Source organism: Chionomys nivalis, chromosome X, assembly GCF_950005125.1.
Source record: "Chionomys nivalis chromosome X, mChiNiv1.1, whole genome shotgun sequence".
Lineage (NCBI taxonomy): Eukaryota > Metazoa > Chordata > Mammalia > Rodentia > Cricetidae > Chionomys > Chionomys nivalis.
The window spans coordinates 28,760,990-28,785,228 of record NC_080112.1 but is presented as its reverse complement, the minus strand read 5'-3'; positions in this window follow the sequence as shown (position 1 = coordinate 28,785,228).

Below are 24,239 nucleotides of genomic sequence, written 5' to 3'. Positions count from 1 at the left end.
GAAACTTTGTCCCCTCTAGTTACACAAAGAGAGGGGGCAGAGAGGAACTGAAGTTCTCTCTCTTTTGCTCAGTTTCTGTCCTTGTCTCTCTCTGTCTCTTTCTGTTTCTCTGTTTCTTCCCATCTGTCTCTGTGTGTCTCCCCGAGTGTCTCTCTGTGTGTACTTTCACATAGAGTGGCATGGTCTTCTGACCTTCACTGCATGGAGGCATCTGGACTGTCTGTATGTGCCTGTCATTTTTGGGGGATGCCCCTGTCACCATGAAAGGTTTGGGCCATGGCTCTCTTAGACTGCTTGAGAACATACTTCAGTAGGTTGCTCATTTCCTGCCCCTTGTCTAGTCTAGAAGCTTTTCTGCATTCCCCAGTCATCCATGATAACCTTGGGCCTACATTAAAAATGATAACTAGAACACCACCCCCCATCGCGTGTTGCTTCTATCTTACTAATTGGTTTTATTTTTTGGTAGGGTTTCATACGTCCCAGGTTTGCCTTGAACTCTGTGTAGCTGAGAATGATCTTGAGTTTTTGATCCTGCCTGCCTCTACCTCCTCAAATGCTAAGATTTCAGGTCTGTGCTACCACACTTGGTTTTTGCAGGGCTGGGGATTAAACCAAGGGTTTGGTATGTGCTGGGGGAAGTGCTCTACCAACTGAGTTACCTCTGCAGCTCCTCTGCTAACATCTTGAAGAATCCCTGTGGGATTGTTTCCCTGTGTGGGTTGTTTCCCGTTATTCTTCCCTCCCTCTATGCATACCCATTGCCATGTCTCTCACCAGAGAGGTGTCTATTTTCCTTATCATTACTGCAGGGCTCTCCTGACCAACTTGATGTGGCCTGGAATGTCACAGCCTCCCAGTTCATTCTAAGCCGAAGCTACAGACGTTTCTACTGGATAGCCTACCCCAGGGAGCCAGTTGGTCTCAGAAAAGTTCGAAGACATTTCAGATTGGACTGAGTTTCAGAAACGATTACCAGACCTGTGAGCCATGGAATCATACTTAGGGTCATACACTGCTGAACATTAGCCTGTTCTTCGTTACTGGGAAGTGGCTGACTTAGACAGCTAGTGCCCACTCTACTCTGCTCCTCGACATTTTGTCTCTAACATTACTTCTGGACATTTCGCCTGCAGAGCAACCGTCGTTACAAAGAACAGGGGAAAGAAAAAGAAACAGAACATGGAAATGTTAAGCCTATACCTTTCCTTCTGAACTTGCTTCTGCTAAATTCTCTAGTCTGTCCAGGAATGTTAGCTTAATTTCAGAGGTCATATTAATAACAGGCTCACAGAGGAACACGTTTGCCTTTAGTTCAGGTGTGCCCCAGTACAGGGGGGACCACACTGCCTAGGCTCAGCACCTCCTTTTGCCACTGATTTGTCTAAGTATGCTTGGAAAAATAACTTTTCTTTGCTAAAGTCTTCAGTTTTTTTTAACTGAAAAATGGGTATTTTTTCTCATAGCATTATCTGCAGGTTTATGTGAAAAAACTATGTCAAGTGTTTAATGCAGTGGCCAACCATTAGCAAGAGTTCCTATACCCAGTTAGCTGCTGTTATTTTTACATATTGTAACAGAAAAGGCATTGAGTGATTCTTTAAAGAGATGACTCATCCCCTCGCTCAAATTTCCATCCATTTTTTCCTCTATTATGCCTTTGCTAAAGAAGCCTCTCCAAATCATACTTTTGTGCAGAAAAATAATCATCTAGTAAGCCATGACCCTTGAATTGTGGCTCTGGTTCTTCCATTAGCTTGCCGAGTGACCTTGAAGAAGGCTTCCTCATTGTCTGGGTCTCCGGTCCCCTCCGGTGAGAGATCAGGGTTGAACTCATTTCCAAGGACTCTTGGCGTTCATCACTCTCCAAAGTTCCTTTGGAAAAGATCTGGAAGAGTTGAAAAGAGCTTTCACAAAGAAACCAATTATGGTTCTGGGATAATAAGGGAAGACGCTTTCTTCTCATAGAAGTCAGGTGTGGAATTGCCTCACAGAACGCTTGAACTGAAGGGACCTCCGAAAACTTCCGGTCCAATGATCTCACTTTACAGAAGAAAAAGTAATATTCCAGCATCACCAAATTGCTGAACACAAGGCCATTAGTATATTCAAAAACATACTAATTGAACACCTTGGACTTGGGGCGCTGATTAGGTCGAGTGCCTCTCCACAGCCACCATCCCTAGTTGGGGAAAACTGGTGACTGTATGTTTGCCATACCTGTGCACACAAATGGCTGTGTTGGGTGCTAATGAGGAGCTGAGAGACGGGCTTAATATGATCTTGGGTATGGGAAGGATATAACAATAAGAGTTAGGTCTCCTTCATTGGAAGCCAGTCTTCTAACTCATCCAGTCCTCAAAATGACCCTGTAAGTTCAGTACTCTCTTTACCATTCCCGTTGAATGGCAAGTGGCAAATGGGAAAACCGGACTGTGAGCTCCAGTCACGTGGGCCCAGAATCTGTGTCCTCACCCCGTTATCCTGGCCTTCTAAAGACATCAACAGAGCTCTTACCTGCATGATAACTATCCAGGAGAGAAAACCAGGCCAGAGGAAGTGCCACTGAAAGTGGAACCATCCTGAAGGGGAGCATCAGTGTCGTGTGTCCCTTCAGCTACCCAATAGAAAGTGTGTGTGTGTGTGTGTGTGTGTGTGTGTGAGACCTGGGTATGGGTTAACCAATATGCTAGTGTGCACACTCATACGTGTGTGGTGTCTATGTATAGGGATGTATGTTTCTCTCATCATGCTTGTTTCAGTGCGTTCTGTGAGTGTGTCTGTATAGGTCTAGTGTGTTTGTTTCTATTCATGTATTGTCATATGTGAGTGTGTGGTAGTGGTGGAGGTATAGATAAGTGGGATAGATAAGTGACCAGAACTCAGATCATGGGGCTCCCTATAACACAGAGCCCAGGTGAATCATTCAACGAATGACACTATTTGCTCATTGATAACACTCATTGAGCACTTATGTGTCAGGTACTGCTCCAGATGTCAGGGGTGAAACGGTGATCACAAACACCATCCCTGTCCATAGGGAACTTACATTCTGGTGAGAAGAGCGATATATAACACCATGTAGAGATAAGCGCCCTGAAGAAAAAAATCCATTCAGGGGAGAGACGATGGGGGCGGCCGTTTGGGCGAAGGCCTCCTCCATCATCTCCCAGGAAGTGAAATCATAAGCCTAGGGTATGAAAGAGGAGAACATTCCAGGTGACAAAACAGCAGTGCAAAGGTCCTGAGGCGAATGTGAGCTTGGCCTACTTAAGGCTTGCACATTTGTCAGGAGCTCTGGGGTGAGGTGGAGAAGGGCAGAGAAGAGGGTGCCGAAATTAGGGTCATAGCTGGAGCCCCTTCATTTAAGGCTCTGCAGCCATGGCGAAGATTTTAGATTATGTCCCTCGGACAATGGGGAGATACTGAAGAAACCACACTCCTGTGGGAAAAATTGGAAAGACTTTGGGCAGTTATACTTCTAAGTTAACACCCCTTCCCTGCTTCCATCTAGAGAATGAAAATGAAGGTTGATTTTTCTTTCCAATGTCACATGCAATTCCTATTCCCAAAAAAGCAATCTGTTTTCATGACATTTTCACATACCAATTGATTATTCCTTTGTTTTAAAACCTTCCAATATAGTTAGGCTTGATCCCAATCAAGCAAGCTATTTCATGAAGCCCACTTAGGTTTCTGGTGGGAGGAGGCTATCACCATTTTGCAGACTTAAGGAGCACACCCTGCACGAACAGGGTACGGTACAGTTTCTGGACAGCCATGTCACTTGGCAAGCGTGCCTTATCATATCATTTAATCCATTCATGAACTCTCTGAAAAATGTGCTAGGCATATTTTATTTATAGGGAGCATGAGACTTTGAAAGTTCACAAAATTAGCCCAAAGTCACACAGCTACTTAGTGACATCTCAGCTCCAAAGCCAAAAGCAATTTCTAAAAGGAGTTCACACTTTTGCTCACAAGTGCACACTCGTGAGTGGTGCTCCTGGAATCAGTGGCTGGAGGAAGTCCACGGGAAGGTGGACTTGGGCAGACCATGGACAGTGCATGTCGGTGGAGCGCTGAGCTAGAGTTCTAAACAGTAGTGCCATGGTCTGTGCCGCCACTAATGTGCCATCTGTCTACAAGGCTAGGCTGGACTGGCCCCTGGGCCAGTCATTGTTGCTTCAGCAGTGTTCCTAGTGGGAGTGGCCATGCAGCTGGGATCAGTCACAGGGAGACTCAAAACATCTGAGTGACCTCTCGAGAGGTCCCACTTATAGATATGAGAGCTGGAATGGATAAGAGTTCTGCAGACCCTTGCTTCCGGGCCAACACCACTTTTGTAAGTTTCTGTGGACACTAAGATCTCTGTGAATGTGGTAAATTTTCTCTGGCTATTAGTGGTTAGTGGGAGAAAAGAAGGCTGCCTCCTTGACCGTGGGCCCTAGAGGGTTGGTCATGCCTTGAACTTCTTGTCAGAACAAAAGAGGAGGCCAGGTGGGATCGGAAGATAGCACCATCCCTTCAGACTGGCCTTTGGATTCTAAGAGGCTGCTGTCATACTAGCTTCTTTGAAAGGATGTCACTGACAATGCATTCATCGGGCATGCTTCTCTCAGGCCTGGGAGTCAGGTGATGGTATTAGGAAAGATGTGAAAGGCCATGACTATAAAAACAGAAGAGAACTTTCCAGAGTTGTCCTTTCAGGGACAAACCAATGTCAAACTTATTTGATCGAACCCAAATCAGCCCTCCGTAATCCAATTATCTAATTTTTAAAATTTTATTGTTTTTTATTGAGCTCTACATTTTTCTCTGTTCCCCTCCCTGCCTCTCCCTTCCCCTCTTCAACCCTCTCCCATGGTCCCCATGCTCCCAGTTTACTCAGAAGATCTTGTCTCTTTCTACTTCCCATGTAGATTAGATCTATGTATGCCTGTCTTAGGGTCCTCATTGTTGTCTAAGTTCTCTGGGATTGCGAATTGTGGGCTGGTTTTCTTTGCTTTATGTTTAAAAACCACTTATGAGTGAGTACAAGTGATAATTGTCTTTCTGGGTCTGGGTTACTTCACTCAAAATAATGTTTTCTAGATCCACCCTTTTGCTTGCAAACTTCAAGATGTTGTTATTTTTTTCTGCTGTGTAGTACTCCATTGTGTAAATGTACCACATTGTCCTTATCCATTCTTTGGTTGAGGGCATTTAGGTTGTGTTCAGGTTCTGACTATGACAAACAGAGCTGCTATGAACATAATTGAGCAATGCTCTTGTGGCATGATGGAGCATCCTTTGGATATATACCCCAAAGTGGTATTGCTGGGTCTTGAGGAAGGTTGTTTCCTAATTTTCTGAGAAATAGCCACACTGACATCCAAAGGGGCTGTACCAGTTTGCACTCCCACCAGCAATGCAGGGGTGTTCCCTTTTCCCTACAACCTCTCCAGCATCAGTGTTTTTGATCTTGGCCATTCTTACAGGTGTAAGATGGTATCTCAGAATTGTTTTGATTTGCATTTCTCTGATGACTAAGGATGCTGAACATTTCCTTAAGTGTCTTCCAGCCATTTTAGATTCCTCTGTTGGGAGTTCTCTGTTTAGGTCTGTACTCCATTTTTTAATTGGATTATTTGTTCTTTTGATGACCAATTTCTTGAGTTCTTTGTATATTTTGGAGATCAGCACCCTGTCTGATGTGGTGTTAGTGAAGATCTTTTCCCATTCTATAGGTTGTTGTTTTGTCTTGTTGACTGTGTCCTTTGTTTTACAAAGCTTTTCAGTCTCAGGAGGCCCCATTTATTAATTGTTTCTCTCAGTGGCTGTGCTACTGGGGTTCTATTTAGGAAGTGGTCTCCTATGCCAATGTGTTTAAGTGTACTTCCCACTTTCTCTTCTATGAGGTTCAGTGTGGCTGGCTTTATGTTGAGGTCTCTGATCCATTTGGACTTGAGTTTTGCTCATGGTGATAGATATGGAACTATTTTTATTCTTCTACATATCGATATCCAGTTATGCCAACACCATTTGTTAAATATATTTTCTTTTTCCATTTGATTTTTTTTTTGCTTCTTTGTCAAAAAATGAGGTGTTTGGAGGTGTGTGGATTAATACCAGGGTCTTCTATTCATTTCCATTGTTCCTCCTGTCTGTTCTTATGCCAATACCAGGCTGTTTTCAGTACTGTAGCTCTGTAGTAGAGTTTCAAGTCAGGGATTGTGATGCCTCCAGAAGTTCTTTTCTTGTACAAGATTGTTTTGGCTATCCTGGGTTTTCTGCTTTATCATATGAAGTTGAATATTGCTCTTTTGAGGTCTTTGAAGAATTTTGCTCGGCATTGCATTGAATCTGTAGATTGCTTTTGGTAAGATTGCCATTTTTACTACGTTAATTCTGCCTACCCAAGAGCATGGAAGATCTTTCCACTTTCTGGTGTCTTCTTCAATTTCTTTCTTCAAAGATTTAAAGTTCTTGTCATACAAGCCTTCCACTTGTTTGGTTAGAGTAACTCTGAGATAGTTTATGCTATTTGTGGCTATTGTGAAGGGTGATGTTTTTCTAATTTCTTTCTCAGCCCATTTATCATCTGTGTAAAGGAGGGCTACTGTTTTTTTTTCTTTTTAGAGTTAATTTTGTATCCTGCTACATTACTGAAAGTGTTTATGAGTTGTAGAAGTTCCTTGGTAGAATTTTTGGAGTCGTTTATGTAAACTATCATATCATCAGCAAATAGTGAGAGTTTGACTTCTTCTTTTCTGATTTGTGTCCCCTTGATCTCCATTTGTTGTCTTATTGCTCTAGCTAGGACCTCAAGAACTATATTGAATATATATGGAGAGAGTGGACAACCTTGTCTTGTTCCTGATTTCAGTGGGATCGCTGGGAGTTTCCCTCCATTTAGTTTGATGTTGGCTGTTGGCTTGCTGTATATTGCCTTTATTATGCTTAGGCATGTTCCTTGTATCCCTGCTCTCTCCAAGACCTTTATCATGAAGGGATGTTGTGTTTTGTCGAAAGATTTTTCAGCATCTACTGAGATGATCATGTGCTTTTTATTCTTCAGTTTGTTTATATGGTGAATTACATTGATAGATTTTCATATGTTGAACCATTCCTGCATCTCTGGGATGAAGCCGATTTGATCATGGTGGATGATGGTTCTGATGTGTTCTTGTATTTGATTTGCCAGTATTTTATTGAGTATTTTCGCATCAATGTTCATGAGTGAGATTGGTCTATAATTCTCTTTCTTAGCAATGTCCTTCCGTGGTTTGGGTATCAGGGTAATTGTAGCCTCATAAAAGGAGTTTGGCCATGTTCCTTCTGTTTCTATTGTGTGGAACAATTTGAGGAGTATTGGTATTAGTTCTTCTTTAAAAAACTTGTAGAATTCTGAGCTGAAACCATCTGGTCCTGGGCTTTTATTGGTTGGGAGACTTTTGATGACTGTTTCTATTACTTCAGCAGTTATAGGTATGTTTAATTTGCTTTATCTGTCTTGATTTAATTTTGTTAGGTGATATTTATCCAGAAAGTTGTCCGTTTCCTTTAAGTTATCCAATTTTGTGGAGTACAGGGTTTTGAAATATGACCTGATGGTTCTCTGTATTTCCTCGGCATCTGTTGTTATGTCCCCTTTTTCATTTCTGATTTTGTTAATTTGGATATTCTTTCTCTGCCTTTTGGTTAGTTTGGATAAAGGTTTGTCTATTTTGTTGATTTTCTTGAAGAATCAACTCTTTGTCTCACTGATTCTTTGTATTGTTTTCTTTGTTTCTATTTTTGTTGATTTCAGCTCTCAATTTGATTATTTCCTGCCTTCGAGTTCTCTTGGGTGAGTTTGCTTCTTTTTGTTCTAAAGTTTTCAAATATTCTGTTAATTCACTAGTGTGGGATTTTTCCAGCTTCTTTATGTAGGCATTTAGTGCTATGAACTTTCCTCTTAACACTGTTTTCATTGTATCCCAGAAATTTGGGTATGTTGTGTGGTCATTTTCATTGAATTTTAGGAAGTCTTTAATTTCTCCCTTTATTTCTTCCTTGACCCACTGATGATTCAGATAAGCATTGTTTAATTTCCATGTGTTTGTGGGCTTTCTGGAATTAGTATTACTGTTGAATTCTAGTTTTAAACCATGGTGATCTGATAAGATACATGGGGTTAGTCCAATTTTTTTTTGTATTTGTTGAGGTTTGTTTTGAGTATGTGTTCAATTTTTGAGAAGGTTCCATGAGGTGCTGAGAAGAAGGTATATTCTTTTCTGTTTGGATGGAATATTCTATAGATGTCTGTGAAACCCATATGAGTCATAGCATCTGTTAGTTCCCTTATGCCTCTGTTAATTTTTTGTCTGACTGACCTGTCCAGTGGTGAGAGTGGAGAGTTGAAGTTTCCCACTATTAGTGTATGGAGTTTAATGTATGATTTAAGCTATAAAAGTGTTTCTTGTACATATGAGTGTGCCCTTGTATTTGGGGCATAGATGTTCAGTATTGAGATTTCCTCTTGATGGATTTTTCCTGTGACTAATATGTCTCTTTTGATTGGTTTTAGTTTGAAGTCTATTTTGTTGGATATTAGGATAGCTACACCAGCTTGTTTCTTAGGTCCATTTGATCGGAATTTTTTTTCCAACTCTTTATTTTGAGGCAATGTCTGACTTTGAGGTTGAGGTGTGTTTCTTGTATGCAGAAGGATGGATTCTGTTTTCATATCCAATCTGTTAGCCTGTGTCTTTTTATAGGTGAGTTGAGTCAATTTATATTAAGTGATATTAATGACCAGTGATTGCATTCTCCTGTTAATTTAGTTTTCATTATTGGTGATGCTAATTTGTGTGTTTCCCCCTTCTTTGGGATTTGCTGCTCTGTGACCATCAATTGTCTGTTTTTTGTTGATGTAGCCAACTTCTTTGGGTTAGAGTTTTCCAGTAGGGCTGGGTTTGTGGTTAGGTATTAGTTAAATCTGGTTTGTCATGGAATATCTTGTTTTGTCCTTCTATTGTGATTGAAACTTTTGATGGGTGTAATAGTCTGGGCTGGCATCTGTGGTCTCTTTATGTCTGTATAATGCTTGACCACGACTTTCTGGCTTTCATTGTCTTCAGTGAGAAGTCAGGTGTAATTCTGATAGGTCTGCCTTTATATGTTACTTGACCTTTTTCCTTTGCAGCTCTTATTATTATTTCTTTATTCTATATGCTTAGTGTTTTGATTATTATGTGGCGAGAGGACTTTTTTTTTTTAATCCAGTCTATTTGGTGTTCTGTAAGCTTCTTGAATCTTCATAGGCATATCTTTCTATAGGTAGGGAAAGTTTTCTTCTATGATTATGTTAGCTATATTTTCTGTGCTTTTGAGTTGAACTTTGTCTCCTTCTTCTATACCTATTATTCTTAGGTTTGATCTTTTCATAGTGTCCCATTTTCCTGAATATTTTGTGTTAAGCTTTTGTTAAATTTAATGTTTTCTCTGACTGATGAGTCTATTTCCTCTATTGTATCTTCAGTACTTGCGATTCTGTCTTCCATCTCTTCTATTCTGCTGTTCATGCTTGCGTTTGTGGTTCCTGATCGTTTTCTCATGATTTCTGTTTCTATAATTCCCTCAACTTGTGTTTTCTTTATTGTCTCTATTTCAATTTTCAATTCTTGAATAGTTTTTTTCATATATTTGATTGCCTTTTCTTGGTTTTCTTTAAGGAATTTGCTCATGTCTTCCATTTTTTTTGTTTGTCTTTTCCTCTGTTTCTTTGAGGGAATTTCTCATTTCCTCTTTAAGAGTTTCAAACATTCTCCTAAAGTTATTTTTAGGTCATTTTCTTCTGCTTCATCTATATTTGGTTGTTCAAGTCTTGCTGTTGTAGAGTCTCTAGATTTTACTGGTATTGTATTGCATGTGTTCTTACCTTGTCTATCCATCTTTTCCTCTAATTGGTATGGTTGGGACTGTCTGTGATTTTGGTGTTTAATCTTTTTGGTGCCCATGAGTCCAAGGCTCAGATGGTTGTTTCTTGTGGTATAGTCAGTGCCATGGTTCTAGTTACCCCATTAGTCACTCTGTGTTCCTGGAGGTCGTTCATTGCTCCCGGGCTTTGCTCTGTTCCCTTGGAGTTTACTATCTTAGGCCTGCTCTGATTTAGGTTGTCTGCTCAGACCTGTTTCTGTAAATGTCCCTGGTCTGGATCCACTCCTGCAGAGGTCCCTGGTTTGGGGTTGGGCCTGCATAGGTCTCTGACTCTGATCTGCTCTCTCAGAGTCCCCAGACTCAGATGTGTCCAGACCTGCAGAGGACCTGGCTTAGGCTTACTCTCTCAGAAGTCCCAGACTCAGACCTGAACCTGCAGAAGTTTCTGGTTCCTGCCTACTCCCTTTGTTGTCCCAGAATGACACCCAGTCCCACAGAGGCCCTGGCTCAGGCATACTCCCTCAGAGGTCCCAGACTCATGCCTGGACCCACAGAGTTCTCCTGTTCTTGCCTACTTGGAGGTTCCAGACTCATGTCCAGACATGCAGAGGTTCTGGCTCAGGCCTAGTTCCTCAGAGGTTCTAGACTCATGTTCAGACCCACAGGGGTCCTGGCTCAGGTCTACTCCCTCACAGGTCCCCAATTCAAACCTGGACCCACAGCAGTCTCTGGTTCTGGCCCACTCACTTGGTAGTTGCTCCCCTGTACCTGTTCCTGTAGATTTCACTGTCTCAGGTCTGCTCTGGCCCAGGTCACTGGCTCAGTCCTGTCTCACAAATGTCCCTGGCTTAAATCTGCTCCTGATCTCATGGAGCTCACCATCTCAGGCCTGCTCCGGCCTAGGTCGCTGGCTCAATCCTGCTCCCATGGAGCTTACCGCCTCAGGCCTGCTTTGGCCTAGGTTGCTGGCTCAGTCCTGCTTCTGCAAATGACCCTGGTCTGGATCCACTCCTGCTCCTGTGGAGTTCACTGTCCCAGGCCCGCTCCAGCCCAGGCCATTGGCTCAGTCTTGCTTCTATGGAGTTCCCCAATTAAATCTTACTTGATTCAACACAACTCTACCCAACTCAGCTGAATCCAACCCAAATCAGTACTGGAGATTTGAGAAGCTTAGTATTTAGCTACTATGGTTAACAGCAATTGATTGTGTGAATTGTGGAAGTACCAGATATGCTCCTTTTGGGATCTGTGAGTCAGGTGACAGTGTTATGAAAGATGAAATGGGGAGGTCACAAATCTGACACAGTGGATATCTTCCTGGAATTGTTCTCTTTGGGACAGATCGGTACCAGTCCAACTTAACCCTACTCACTACTACTATCTTCACCCATGTTTAGTGGATTAAAAAATTTCTTACACCCCATGCATGCAGAGGGCATGTCAGGATAGCTTGCTTCTGCATCCAATATCTGGATCTTTTGTTGAAGGCTTTGAAGTTGGGCATCTGGAATGTGGTTGTTTGAATGTAATTGTTCCCCATAAGCTCATAGGGAGTGGCATTCTTAGGAGGTATGGCCTTGTTGGAGGAAATGTGTCACTATATGGGTAGACTTTGAGTTCTCCTATGCTCAAGCTATGCCCAATATCTCAGTTTATTTCCTGTTGCCTGAGGATCAAGATGCAGGACTGTCGCTCCTTTTCCAGAACCATTATCTGCCTGCACACTGCCATGTCTTGCCATGATGATAATAGACTGAACAACTGAAACTGTAAGCCAGATCCTATTAAATGTTTCACTTTATAAGAGTTGCCTTGGTCACGGTGTCTCTTCACAGCAACAGAATAGTGACTAAGGCATGGTGATACTGAAGGCAGATGCACTTACATCTCAGACAGTCAATCCTGGCTAGTGATTGGGGCTTTGGCTCTTCTCTTCCTGTTGGACTCTCCATGGGCCATTTGGGTTTATTTACATCATGGTGCCTGGGTTCTCAGAATGAGTTTTGGAGAAAGAGAGGAGCCAAATGGAAACTGGATCCTTTTTTATGACCTGGCTGGCCTTGGAAGACCTATCACAGCATCTGCTCTATAACGTACAAGTCATAATAATTATCATCCCTATGTAGATTCCAGAGGAGGCTGTTTCTTTGAAAAGAGCATCACTCATGGTGCCAGACAAGCACAGGGGGTGAGATATATAAGTTTTTGTGGTTACTACTAAAAAATACCATCTGCTACATGATCACAATCCGTTTGGGCTGCTGTAACAAAGTACCAGAAACTGTAAAGATTACAAATGATACAAATTTGTTTCCTATAGTTCTGGAGGCTAAGGAGTTCAAGGCCAAAAGACTAGCAGCTTCAGTGTCTGGTAGAGGCCTGCTTTCTGTAGACACAGAAGCTGCTACCACCTTGGTCCTGGCCTGTTAGCCTCAAGAACTATAAGAAACCAATTTCTATCATTTCTACTGCCACCTCCTCTTATTTCTGTGCCCGCACATGGTAGACGTGGGTGATGCCACTCTACAGGGTTTCTCTTAGTAGGGCATTGTGATGATTGATTTTGGCCTGAACACTGACTCTATTCCTGTAGTTTTGCCATGAAGGGATATGGCCCTAAGGTAACATTCCCTGCCTGAGAACTCTGGGTGGAAATAATTTAGCCTGTCGAAAGTGAGATGATGCCCCTCTTCAGCAGCCAATAAATAGCCTTTAGGAGCCTTACTCTCTATGTCAACGAATAGCATACAGCTTCTGCTGGAGGCCAGGTGAAGCTGGGCTTAAATTCGCTGTGATCTCACTAATGTCAGTCACAGTCTTGTTCACCGCTGACTGTGCTTGCTCATCCTTCATTCTCTTTTTCTTTTTGAAGCAGTGAATTTTTGCCAAATCTCATAGTCTGGTTACTTTTTGTCTAACAATTTTAAGTCAAGATCTCTAGAAGAAGGAAGCCATACCTTCCACATTTTGCTTAGAAATTACTCAAGCAGATATCAAAGCCCATCATTCCCAAGTTGTGCTTCATACAAAACAAGAACATGAGTTCAGTTAGTTCCACCTCCCACCCCAACCCTTTGGGCCACTGTGTAACAGGGATTGCCCTTACTCTACCATCCAAGAATATGGCCTTATTTCTGCCCACAACCTTGGGAGAATGGTATTCCCACCCATATTTCTAACACTCTGTCTATGGTTGCCTAGGCATTCTCTACGGGGCCTCAAGCCTAACCTCCAGCTCACTTCTTTTCCTCTGTGCTCTCGGCAGAGTAGCACTAATCCTTAGGGCCCCATTTTTAGAAAAGTGGGCTTTTCCTAGTATGAACCACAAAAGCCTTTAGATGCTGCCACCATCTAGCTCCCCATTGTTAGAGACCCCATTTTTTTTGAGTTTTTTTTTTTTTTTTTTTTTTTTTTTTGGTTTTTCGAGACAGGGTTTCTCTGTAGCTTTAGAGCCTGTCCTGGAACTAGCTCTTGTGGACCAGGCTGGTCTCGAACTTACAGAAATCTACCTGCCTCTGCCTCTCGAGTGCTGGGATTAAAGGTGTGCACCACCACCACCCAGCTAGAGTCCCCATTTTTAACAGCAATATTACCACGTCTTGGTACCCCTCTGCTGTCTTGGTCCACAACTGCCACACATTGGGTAATAGATGAACAACATAACTTCCTCTCAGTTCTGGGCAGTTCAAGGTCAATGTGCGAGAGTGTTGCTGTCTAGATAGGCAGGCGGGCCTTACTTCCTGTTTCACAGGTGATGACTTCTTACTGCGTCCTGTGTCCTTCAGTAGTGGAAGTGGAGGGAGGTCTTCAGCCTTTTAAAACTTTTAAATTGTTGATTGATGTGTATTAATTACATACAGTAAAGAGATTTGGTGTGATATTTCAATACGTGTATATACTACATACTGATTAAATCCAGCCTCTTTTTATTCATTTCCTCTTTCCCAACCACTAGTAATCACTATTTTGCATTCAGATTTATTTTTAGCTTTCACATGAGAGAGCACATGTAATATTTATCTTGCTGTGCCTAGCTTGTTTCACTTCATAGAATCTCTCCCACTTCCATGCATTTTGCTGCAAATAACAGGGTTTTATTCTTCATGGATGAATAATATTCCAATATTTCTCTCTCTCTCTCTCTCTCTCTCTCTCTCTCTCTCTCTCTCTCTCTCTCTCTCTCTGTGTATGTGTGTGTGTGTGTGGGCGCGCATGCTCACACACATGCATATATGTATGAAAATTTTCTAATTAGTTCTTCCACGGCTGTGCACCTAGGTCAGTAGGTCGATGCTATATCTTACCTATTGTGACTATTACCACAATACGCATGGGCATGTTGGTATCTGTTTGGTGTCATGGCATCTGGATAGCCATGAGATGTTGGGAGCAGCTGCTCATGCAGTAGCTATTATGAATTTTAGCAGGAGCCTCCACATTGCCATTTTATAATGCTTGTTTTGATTTGCATTCCCACCAAAGGCACGAGAGGTTGAGTGGTCTTTTTCATATGGAGGCTTATCCCATTCGTGAGGGCAGAGCTTTTCTGACTTGATCACCTTCCCAAAGCCCCAACTACTAATGCTGTTACACCCTGAGTTAGAGTTTCAACACAGAACATGAGGCAAGACAAATCCTCAGTATACAGTAGTCACCCTGAATGTCGTTATGCAGGGTGGAGACTCTTCTAGGAGATGGCAGAGAGACAGTCCCTCATCCCTTGGGCAGCTAACTTACCTAATAGTAGGCCTCCTTTCTCTGGGTGAAATAAGGCTCTGTGAGCCCCAACTGTTCACACTGCAATAGGAGGAGCGCCAGGAAGCCCAAAGGGGTCAAGTAATATGATATGACCCTTGAAAGCTTGCCTGGCTGGAGTAGAGTACAGACTCGGTGACCTTCACAAAGACAGCTCGGGTGTCTGCGAGTGCTTCATCCTGAGGTCCGGCAGAAGCTTGCTGGAGGGAGAAGTGGAGAATTCCAAGAGTGCAGAGGGCCTGAGGATGATGGGCTGGGAGCTCGTGACTGAGGAGTAACACACACTGTGACCAGGGTGGAAGATTACAAGGCACGCCAGACTCTGCCTCGTGTGAGCCCCTCCCTGGAATGACACTATCCCCAGAAGTCTTGACATGGGAATTGCATAGCTAGCAATCCTTTCTCCTCTGGAAAGTATTTGAGGAAGAGCAACTTGTGTGGTTGGTGATTTCAGAAAGTCCTGGTAGGAGGTGAAGATGTGGAAAGACAGGAAGTTGGAACATTCTGTCAAGCAAGTGACTGTTTGGAGTGACCCACAACTCAACAGTGGGGACTCAGAGAGTGGACACAGAATTCATGCCTTACAGTTATCTCAATCATGGCGCAAGGGGAGTGAGGGGTTCTGGTATGTCCTGGGCATGTCTGACTTGCCAAATGGGTAATCACACAGGTTTTGGGCACAGAAGTCCTGACATCTTTGAATCCAGACCTTGTGCTCTGGCAAGGAGAACATGGGGAAAGAGAGACAGGATGTACGTAGTCTTGCTCCAAAATCCTTTAGCCTAATTCTAATTTTTCCCATTTGGTATTTACTCAACTCTGTCTTACACTGTTAATTCTGTGTCAACAACCCTTCCCTAAGCATCTCCCCGTGATATTCAAAGCCCTTAGTTGCAGGGTAGTGAAATATGGGGGTTGCACACACCAAACCCAATATGGACTCTGTTGGGATCATGGTTTTACTGCTCCTGAACTGTATGGCTGAGGGAAAGTCCTCTGCTGAACTGCTCTGTGCCTCAGTTTACACATCTGAAATAGGGATATGAAGAGCATGGTGTTATAAGGCTGCAGTGAAATAGATGAAAAATATTTCAACCAGTTCTGGGCACTTGGCAGTTATAAGGTAAGTTTCCCTTTAATTCCAGTGACTTCCTCACCCCCCGAGGCTTCAGCCACATGGGCTACATACAGATACAGGCTCCTGCCTCTTAGCCTGTGAAGATGCCATAGTCTCTGGGGAAGGTTTTTGTCCACCCATCCAACTGCTTTTCCGACTCCAGCCATTTCCCCAGGCAAGCCTTCTTTCCCTGAGCTTCCAGGCTAAGCCTTATTCTGTCAGTTCCCCTTCTACATGCCCCTACACCCCACTCCCACCCCCACAGCCCCACCCCCACTCACACCCCACCATGGCTTCTAGGCACATCTTCAAATCCTCTTGTGGTCAGTTAGATAACTAGACATCACATCTCCACTGGTTTAGTTGTAAGCTAGGGACTGAGTTTAGTTTACCATTTGTGACTGATCCAGGGCATTGTCCTTATGACATGTAGACTGAGTTGGTGGGCCCAGCAAGCCTTGGGGCCTGAATCCTATGGTGGTTACTAGAATTGGTGGAGTAAGTGCTTTGTTAGGTGGGCTCAGCAGAGACAGTAAATAGTCAAGGGACAGTGGCTGCTTGACCACGGAGGAGTCTTAGCCAGCGCAGAACCTCCATCTACAGCTCAACCCCACAGTGGGGTCTGAAGAAATTAGCTGCTCAGGACTACTGCAGATACCTTAATGAGCACCTTTGGCTCAGATAGCATTAAGTGGATGCTGTTCTCTGGTCACTGCCTCTTACATTGCCCCTGCCTTTCTCAGAAGGAAGATGGTGCCCAGTACATGATTGGTATTCAATATGAATAAGGAAATGATCAAAAGGACCAAAGTAGTATTTACCTGCATCATGAAGACTGTCCTCTAGATACTTTTCAGCAAGTTTAAGGCCACCAGGAAAGTTCTTGAGCCCTTTAGCTCTGTTCTGTTCTAACCAAGAAGGAACTCTTGATAGGTGTTGGTACTTACCTGATTGCCACCTTGCCTTTTTTCTTCAAGTTAAAGGTATCATGTCCCTTGGCCTTTTCAGACCCGAATTAGCTGCAAGAAATCTGTCCTCACTTTGAGAGTTTTAAAGAAGAAGAAACTGTACAGTCTCTACCGTTCAGATGTGACTGATGCCTGGGGTTGCCAGATGTTGCCAGCGAAGCTCTCCACCCTTCGCTCTCATTACCACAGTAGCTGACTTCATCAGCATGATGGTTCATTCATGTATCAACTTGTTCATGCTATGAACTGCCCAGAGAGATGAGGTCTGTGACTTCCAGGTGTGTCCAGAAGGATATTGCTGTGCGAGAAGAGACTAACATTTGAATTGGTAGACTTGAGTACAGCCCTGAGTCCTTCCTAAAGCCAGTGGGCACCATCCCATCATCTATTGAGGGCTTAAAGTGCAGATGAAGGATGGATTTGAATTCCCTCTGCCTGACTGTTGAGCTGGTCCATGAATATTTCCCTGCCTTCAGTGGTCCTGGTTCTCGGGGAATCCTGTACCTACATTGTAGTTTATACCACCTCTCCTTCAAGTTTCAGGCCTTTCAATTATTCCACTGATTTTCTTTGGTCTCCATTTTTGATGGTGGGATAGCTCGACCCCTATAATCCTGTGGGCCAATACTTGTCAGTAAGATTTTTATAATCTATCAATCATCTATATATATTACTTATTTACCTATTGCCTATCTATCTATCATCTATCTATCTATCTATCTATCTATCTATCTATCTATCTATCATCTATCTCTATTTACATCTCATTTATCTATCTATATATCGATTTATCTTCTAGCTATCCATATATTCATATATCATCGATTTATGTTATTTATCTTCCTGTCTGTCTGTCTGTCTGTCTGTCTGTCTGTCTGTCTGTCTGTCTGCTTATTACCTATCTCCTATTGGGTTTGTTTCTCTGGAAACCCCCAACTAACACAATCAGGAATAGAATGTAGCCAACTAGATAACTAGCTTCTATCTGGACCTTTGAGTGGCCAAATGTATTGCTCACCTCTGTCTTAAGAGGGGCCTGGCTAGGAATATGCAGGAAGCAGTTGGCGGATGTCAGCTTTGAGAGCTACACACAGCCATCATGCTCGAAGTACACCAGCACCAGTGTGCTCCACCCCAGACCTCCTTGTTTGGGCATCCAGCACTGGGATGATGATCCACTCAAGAAGATCCAGATGCTGTCCTGGCCTTGAGTTGTGCTCCCTTCCCTGGGCACATTCACATCATTGTCTACTGTGTGTCACTTGGCAAGGACCATCAAATAAGTGCCTTTGGGGAAATACCTTGATTGACATGAGCTAAAGGATCCTCCCCCATCTACAAAATAGAACAGATTGTCCTGTCATACCCCAGGGAGATATACAGCAGACTTCTGTGTCAGGAGATGACAGGTATACTGGTTGGCATTGCTCAGTTTCAGCAAGGCACCCTTCTGCACACAGGAGAATGAAATACTCAGTTTTTCCTTCCTTCCTTCCTTCCTTCCTTCCTTCCTTCCTTCCTTCCTTCCTTCCTTCCTTCCTTCCTTCCTTCCTTCCTTCCTTCCTCCCTTCGGTCCTTCTTCCCTCTCTCCTTTCCTCCCTCCCTCTTTTCCTTCCTTGCTTTCTCCCTCCTCCTTTCCCCTTCCCTTCTCCTTCCCTCCTCTCTTCCCCCTCTCCCTCCCTCCTTCCTGGGATCAGTTCTTAGGTCTTCATGGTGGTTCAGCAAGAGCTCCTCCTAACTAATGGCCTATTCCTCCGGTAGCAGAATTGTTGCTGTGATACTATTCAGTGTTCAGTCCATTAATGAGACCAGGGTTATATGAAAAGCTATGCAAGCTTTGTCATGCTTACCATTGTCTCACAGGGATGTCAAGGTAATGGTAGAAAATTAAACCCGAGATAGAGCTTAGATCCAAGTGTCTAAGATAAAGTGGAATAGGAATGCTGGTCACCACAGCTGAGGTGGTAGGTTGGCTTCTGTCCTGGTTGGTTTTTATGTATTTTCTTTTTGACCAGCTTAACACAAGCTGGGGTTAAATGGAAGAGGAACGTCTATTGAGAAAATGCCTTGGTCATATTGACTGCTGGCAAATCTAGGGCATTTTCTTGGCTAATGATTGATGTGGAAAGGGTCAACTCACTATGGGTGGCACCACTCCTGGGCAAGTTGTCTAGAGATGTACAAAAAAAGCAGGCTGGGCAAGCCACGGGGAACAAGGCAGTAAGCAGCACTCCTCTATGGCCTCTCCATTGGTTTCTGCCTCTATGTTTTGGCCCCAACTCCCCTCAGTGATGCCTCGTGAGAGTTGTACGCTAAAAAAAAACACCCCCCTCCCGTTGTTTTTGGTCATGGTGTTTATCAGAGCAATAGAAAGTCTATTTAAGGTAGATTCTATTAGAGGCTCGCAATGGCAGTTAGGGAAGGGAATACCCCCTGGAAATGGCAAGAGAGTGATTCACAGGGCACAGTATGCAGCATTTTCCATATATTTGACAGGGGTTTGCAGAATCGCAGAAAACGGGGTTGCAATCAGGAAAGATGAATCAGCTTTTGGTCTTAGATGGATGGGGAACTCTACTTCGAGCCCCAGCCCTGACTCATCCTGTAGACAATAGAGTAACCAGCTCTATTCTGGCCTCAAGATGCCACTGGTCCTTTCTACTCAGAGCTCAGAGCTCTTGCTGCATTTGCCATAGTGTCTTTCTGGAGCAAGGACCAGGACTGGGCCCCTTCCCAGGTGTCATTTTTCTTTCCAAGGACAGAGTGAGCTGGCTCCAGTCCTCAGCCCCAGGCTGTCCTTCTGCTCAGCTCAGTGCTTTTGAATCTTGATGCCTATTTAGCGTCAGCCTGCCATTTTGCTGTCACCTCAGCTCTGTGGCCCATCGGAGCTTCTCATGGAGGTGGGGGTGGCTGCTCTGGGGACAAGACTTAATCCACCTTGTTTCACTTTACCAGGGGCTCTTGCAGGGCCATCTGTGGCCTCTCCAATAATGAACCATTTGGACTGTAGCAATGGACAAATTCTGAAGAACTGGTTTGCAGGTGGTTCCAGCAACTGGCCCTCCTGATCTGTGTGACTGCCATAGTCTTTTCTCGTGAATGAGTCCCTTGGGAGACCTGCTGTTGGCCAACTTGGGGCATGCCACATCAGCTAGAGAGTTGGGCTAAATCTTGTGAATCATCAAAACAAACATTATTGGGCTCATTCTTCCCTTCTTCCTTTCCTTCCTTTCTTAAGACAGGGCCTCACTATGTAGTTTTGGCTGGCCCAGAACACACAGAGAAAATGCTCGCCTCTGCCTCCCAAGTGTTGGGATTACAGGTGTGTGCCACTGGGACTTTTAAAATAGTGCTTTGTCCAGCAAGGTTGGGTTAATGGGGTTTGAATTCTCAATGAGTAATGCGGTGGGCTTTGAACATAGCATAAAATGGTCTTCCCTGGTCCTGTGACACCTGCTTTCCTTCCTTCCACATGGTACCATTTCTGAAGTTAGGATGCCACCATTCATTTTTTTTTGAGACAAGGTTTCTCTGTAGCTTGTAGACAGGCTGGCCTCAAACTCACAGAGATCCACCTGCCTCTGCCTCCCGAGTGCTGGGAATAAAGGCGTGCGCCACCACCACCATTCATATTTGATGAATTCTCTAAATATGATAGTTCACCTCTCTTCTCCTCCCCACCCCCCCTCTTCCTTCTCTTTCTTCCTTTTCCCCACCCTTTTCCTTCTCTTTTTCTTCCTCACCCTTTCCTCATTGGCCCGCCTCCTTTCTCCTTTCCCCTCCCCTTCCTTCTTAAGCTAGTCAGTGACATCTTGTGACTGAGGAAATCAGGGGTTAACTACCAAGGAAACCACTGAATATACAGATGGCTTTCTTTTCCGAGAATTTTGGTCCTTTCCCGGCTTCCTGATATGGAGGTATGGAAGTCCTCTTTTTAAAGGATGATATTGCCTCTCTGAATCCCTAGTTCCTAGAGGGTAGCATTGTTTTTGCCTGGAGCTGCACATTTCTTTTGAGCTAAGCCTCCATTATACATCAGATGCTCAGTAAATCTGGGATGAATGAATTCATAATAAGGTATGAATGCCCTTGGCCTAAATAGGGGCTTGGCTGGGCTTTATGAGACCTCTTTCAGGGGTTGCTGCCTCCTACCCAGATTGTTGCATATAGGCAAGCAAGCATGGGAGGAGGGTATCATTACAATCTTTTGAGTTGGGTTTGCTCAGGGCTCAGATTTAGGGGAAGCAGCCACTCCGAGGAAGCTTGTGCCACAAGAGGAAGGAAATACAAGAGAATGAACGCAACTGGCCATGTTTCTTGAGGACTAAGATTGGGATGGGCACACTGTCCTACCTACCTCACTTCCTGGGCCAAAGGAGGTCAAATGTTTAAATCCAAAATAAAAGGGTAGGGAAATGGACTTTGCCCCTTAGGGAGAAGAACTACGAAGTCGCATCAACGGGCTAGGACTACAAGAGGTGGTGAGGCGTGGGGGCTGATAATGAACTCCATCTGTATTCCTCTGCTTTCTGTGGCTGTACTGAAATATCTAAGGCAAGCCAGCTTTACAAACAAGGGAGGTTTAGCCAGCTCCAAGTTCTGGAAGTGTAAGGGCACAGAACTAGCATCAGATTGGCTCTGGTGATGATCTCATGGTGTCCTGGTGGGAGTAGGCAAGGGAGATAAAGAGCATATCTTAAACAGAAAGCCACAGAGCCTTTCAGGGCTTGTTGGCTTATAGTACTCATCGCGAGAACTCACGGTCAGGAGAAAGCCAACTTAACTTCTTTGGAAACCTGCGTTCCCAATGACTTTAGCACCTCCCACTTGGTTCCAACTCTTAAAGGTTCCATCGCCCCCACATTGCTACAGTGGAGACAAAGATTCTAATACATTTAAACTGTGTACAGAACACGGAAAGTAGTCCATAAAGCAATGTTTTCATTAACTATTTATTGCCTAGCTCTCAGTCCCAGGAATGAGCTTGGGAATGGCTCTAGCACCAACAGAGGGGAGCAGAACACACAGCAGCTCTGAATCTGACATGCTGTGATTGGGCCTTCTTAGAATTAGAACCCAGGCTCCCAGGCCCTGGACAATTCCGATGCATTTGGTTGCCTTGCCTCTACAAGTTCATCACACGCCGCGGCAGCCTGTCAAATGCAGACAGGTCCTGTGGCTATTTTTTTTCCTGCTGACTTTTCACCAGGGCTATGCCAGCCAACAGAGCTGGTGTCACGGGCTTGACGGGTGTCAAACCTTGTGTGTGAAGAACGTCCCCGTTATCCTGTCTCCCGCATCCCCCAAACACTTATCTCATTATTGAAGCAGGGGGAGCCGGGAGGGGAGGCAGGCATCTCAGGAGTGTTTGTTCTCTTCAGGAGCGAGTCTTTCTCCTAATTAGTAGGTGATTCTGCGAGATGGAGCCCAGGTGGGGAATGAACATGGGGTCTAGAGTGGTGCTCCAGCCGTCCCTGATTACCCAAATCCCCAGCTGGGGTGAGGACCCCTCATGTGGGGTGGGAAAGCGGGGGAATATTAGTTTCTGATACAACGAGAGACAAGAGAATAATTCTACGAGGCCGTGTAGAACAAGCAGAGAGAGAAAAGCTCTTTGAGTGCAACAAGGAGCGGGGTTTTAAAATTTCATTTGCACAGCAGCAGGTCTTGCCAATTGGATCCTTTCCAGAAAGCAATCTGCTAAGTCTGACAGTCGGAAGAAACGCCGGGCTGCTGAGCGAGGAGAGGCTGGGTTTTTTTAAGGGTTTATTTTTCATCCAGGTCCTTTGTGAGCAATGGCTTTTTTTTATTCCATTTTAAAAGAAAAAGACACGCAGCGATCCTCTTTGTGAGGCGGGAAAGGGCTTCCCTGACCATCTGGGCCTCAGAGGGACTCAGGGAGAGGCGGCCTTTTGTGTTGGGGCATTCAATGCCCGTGCGACCGCCGTTTATCTTTGCTGCCACTCACACCAGGCTGGCCTCGCTGCCGGCTGGCCCGGGGCACACGAAGCAGCTTGGAGCAGTCCTCCAGGTCCTTATCTGTGTCATGGGCAGGAGGTCGGGGGCTGGGGAGGGGGGACTCTCTGAGCCCACCCAGAGGTCCATTGTGTTGGCTGCTCAGAGCGACAGATCAGCTCGGCAGACATCTCTGCCCAGCCCTATTCTTCAGAGCACAGCTCTCTCTCTCTCTCTCTCTCTCTCTCTCTCTCTCTCTCTCTCTCAACTTAAATCCATTCCTCTTCTGCCAATGGAACTGGAGGCTTTAGGGTAAATATGGATTCTTCATCGAGGCCAGCTATTAGGAGAGCATTTCTGCACATGTGCATGTACGCACACACACACACACACACACACACACCCTCTCAGCCCTGCCTGTCAGCTAGGCTCCAAAGCCTGAGCAATCTTTTTATAGAAACGCTGAGGTGACGAGGCTGTCTTGCAGTGGTGGGTCCTTGCCCAAACAAGCACTGGGGATGATGTTTTTGGCTTCAGAACATTGCATACTGGCAACGCCGGCCAAGGGAACAGGCCAAGGGCATGCTGTGCCCCACAAGAGCACAGAGGGTTGTCTGGGGGCAGACTTGACAGTGAGGGTATGTTAGCCATGAAGGGGGCGGGGCTGCTTAGAGGCTCATACAGAAGGTCGCCTTTACAGACCAAGGTATACACCATCACGAGTCATTTGACCTTCCCAACAACCCCGAGATGTAGGCAGGATGCACATCCATCCCATTTCTTTGATGAGTAAACTGAGGCCGAGAGGAATCTTGCCAGTGTGAATGTTCCAGTAGGGAATACGAAGCAAGAGTGAGGTATACTGTATTTCCACTCCAGTCCACAGAATTCCAGATAACGGGACTAATGTTTTTGTACACACGCTCAAAATGTGATGGTCTCAGAGGAAAGCGATCAATGGCTGGAGAGCACCACACCTTGTTGAGGTGGTTAAGTTGCTTTGTAGCAAAAGAGCAAGGCCTTCAGATCTCATGTCTCCTGGTGGTGATGTTCCTTGGACCTCCAGAGACCCATGAGGCTAAGCTAAAGCGGAAGACAGGGCTGACAGCATGGGGCGCTTGGGAAGCTGGCCTCTTAGTTTTGGTTGCCATGATGCTGCAGCAGTAAGAGGTGAAGATGGAAAGACGTGGAGAGGGGAGGAGCACTCAACAGCAGGATCCTGCCAGGAGCCTTGATTTTGTGAGCAATCTTAGAAGACCTGGTCATCTTATTCCGTCTCTGTGGAGACATGGCCCTCTGTCCTCAGCTTTTGACTCTGGACAGGTAGCCAGCTGGTGGTTGTCCTATACATCAAGAATAAGGCCCTGTTAGTCATCAGGGGTCTGGAGCCTACTTCAGGAAGGGCTTTAAGACTGGGATTTGGAACACCTGTCCTACTAGTATCTGGAATGTTGAAATGCGTCTCTGTCATTGCCCCCAACTACCTATGTTCTCCAATTGAGCTGCCTGGCAAAACGAGAAAATCCCAAGTCTCTGCTTCT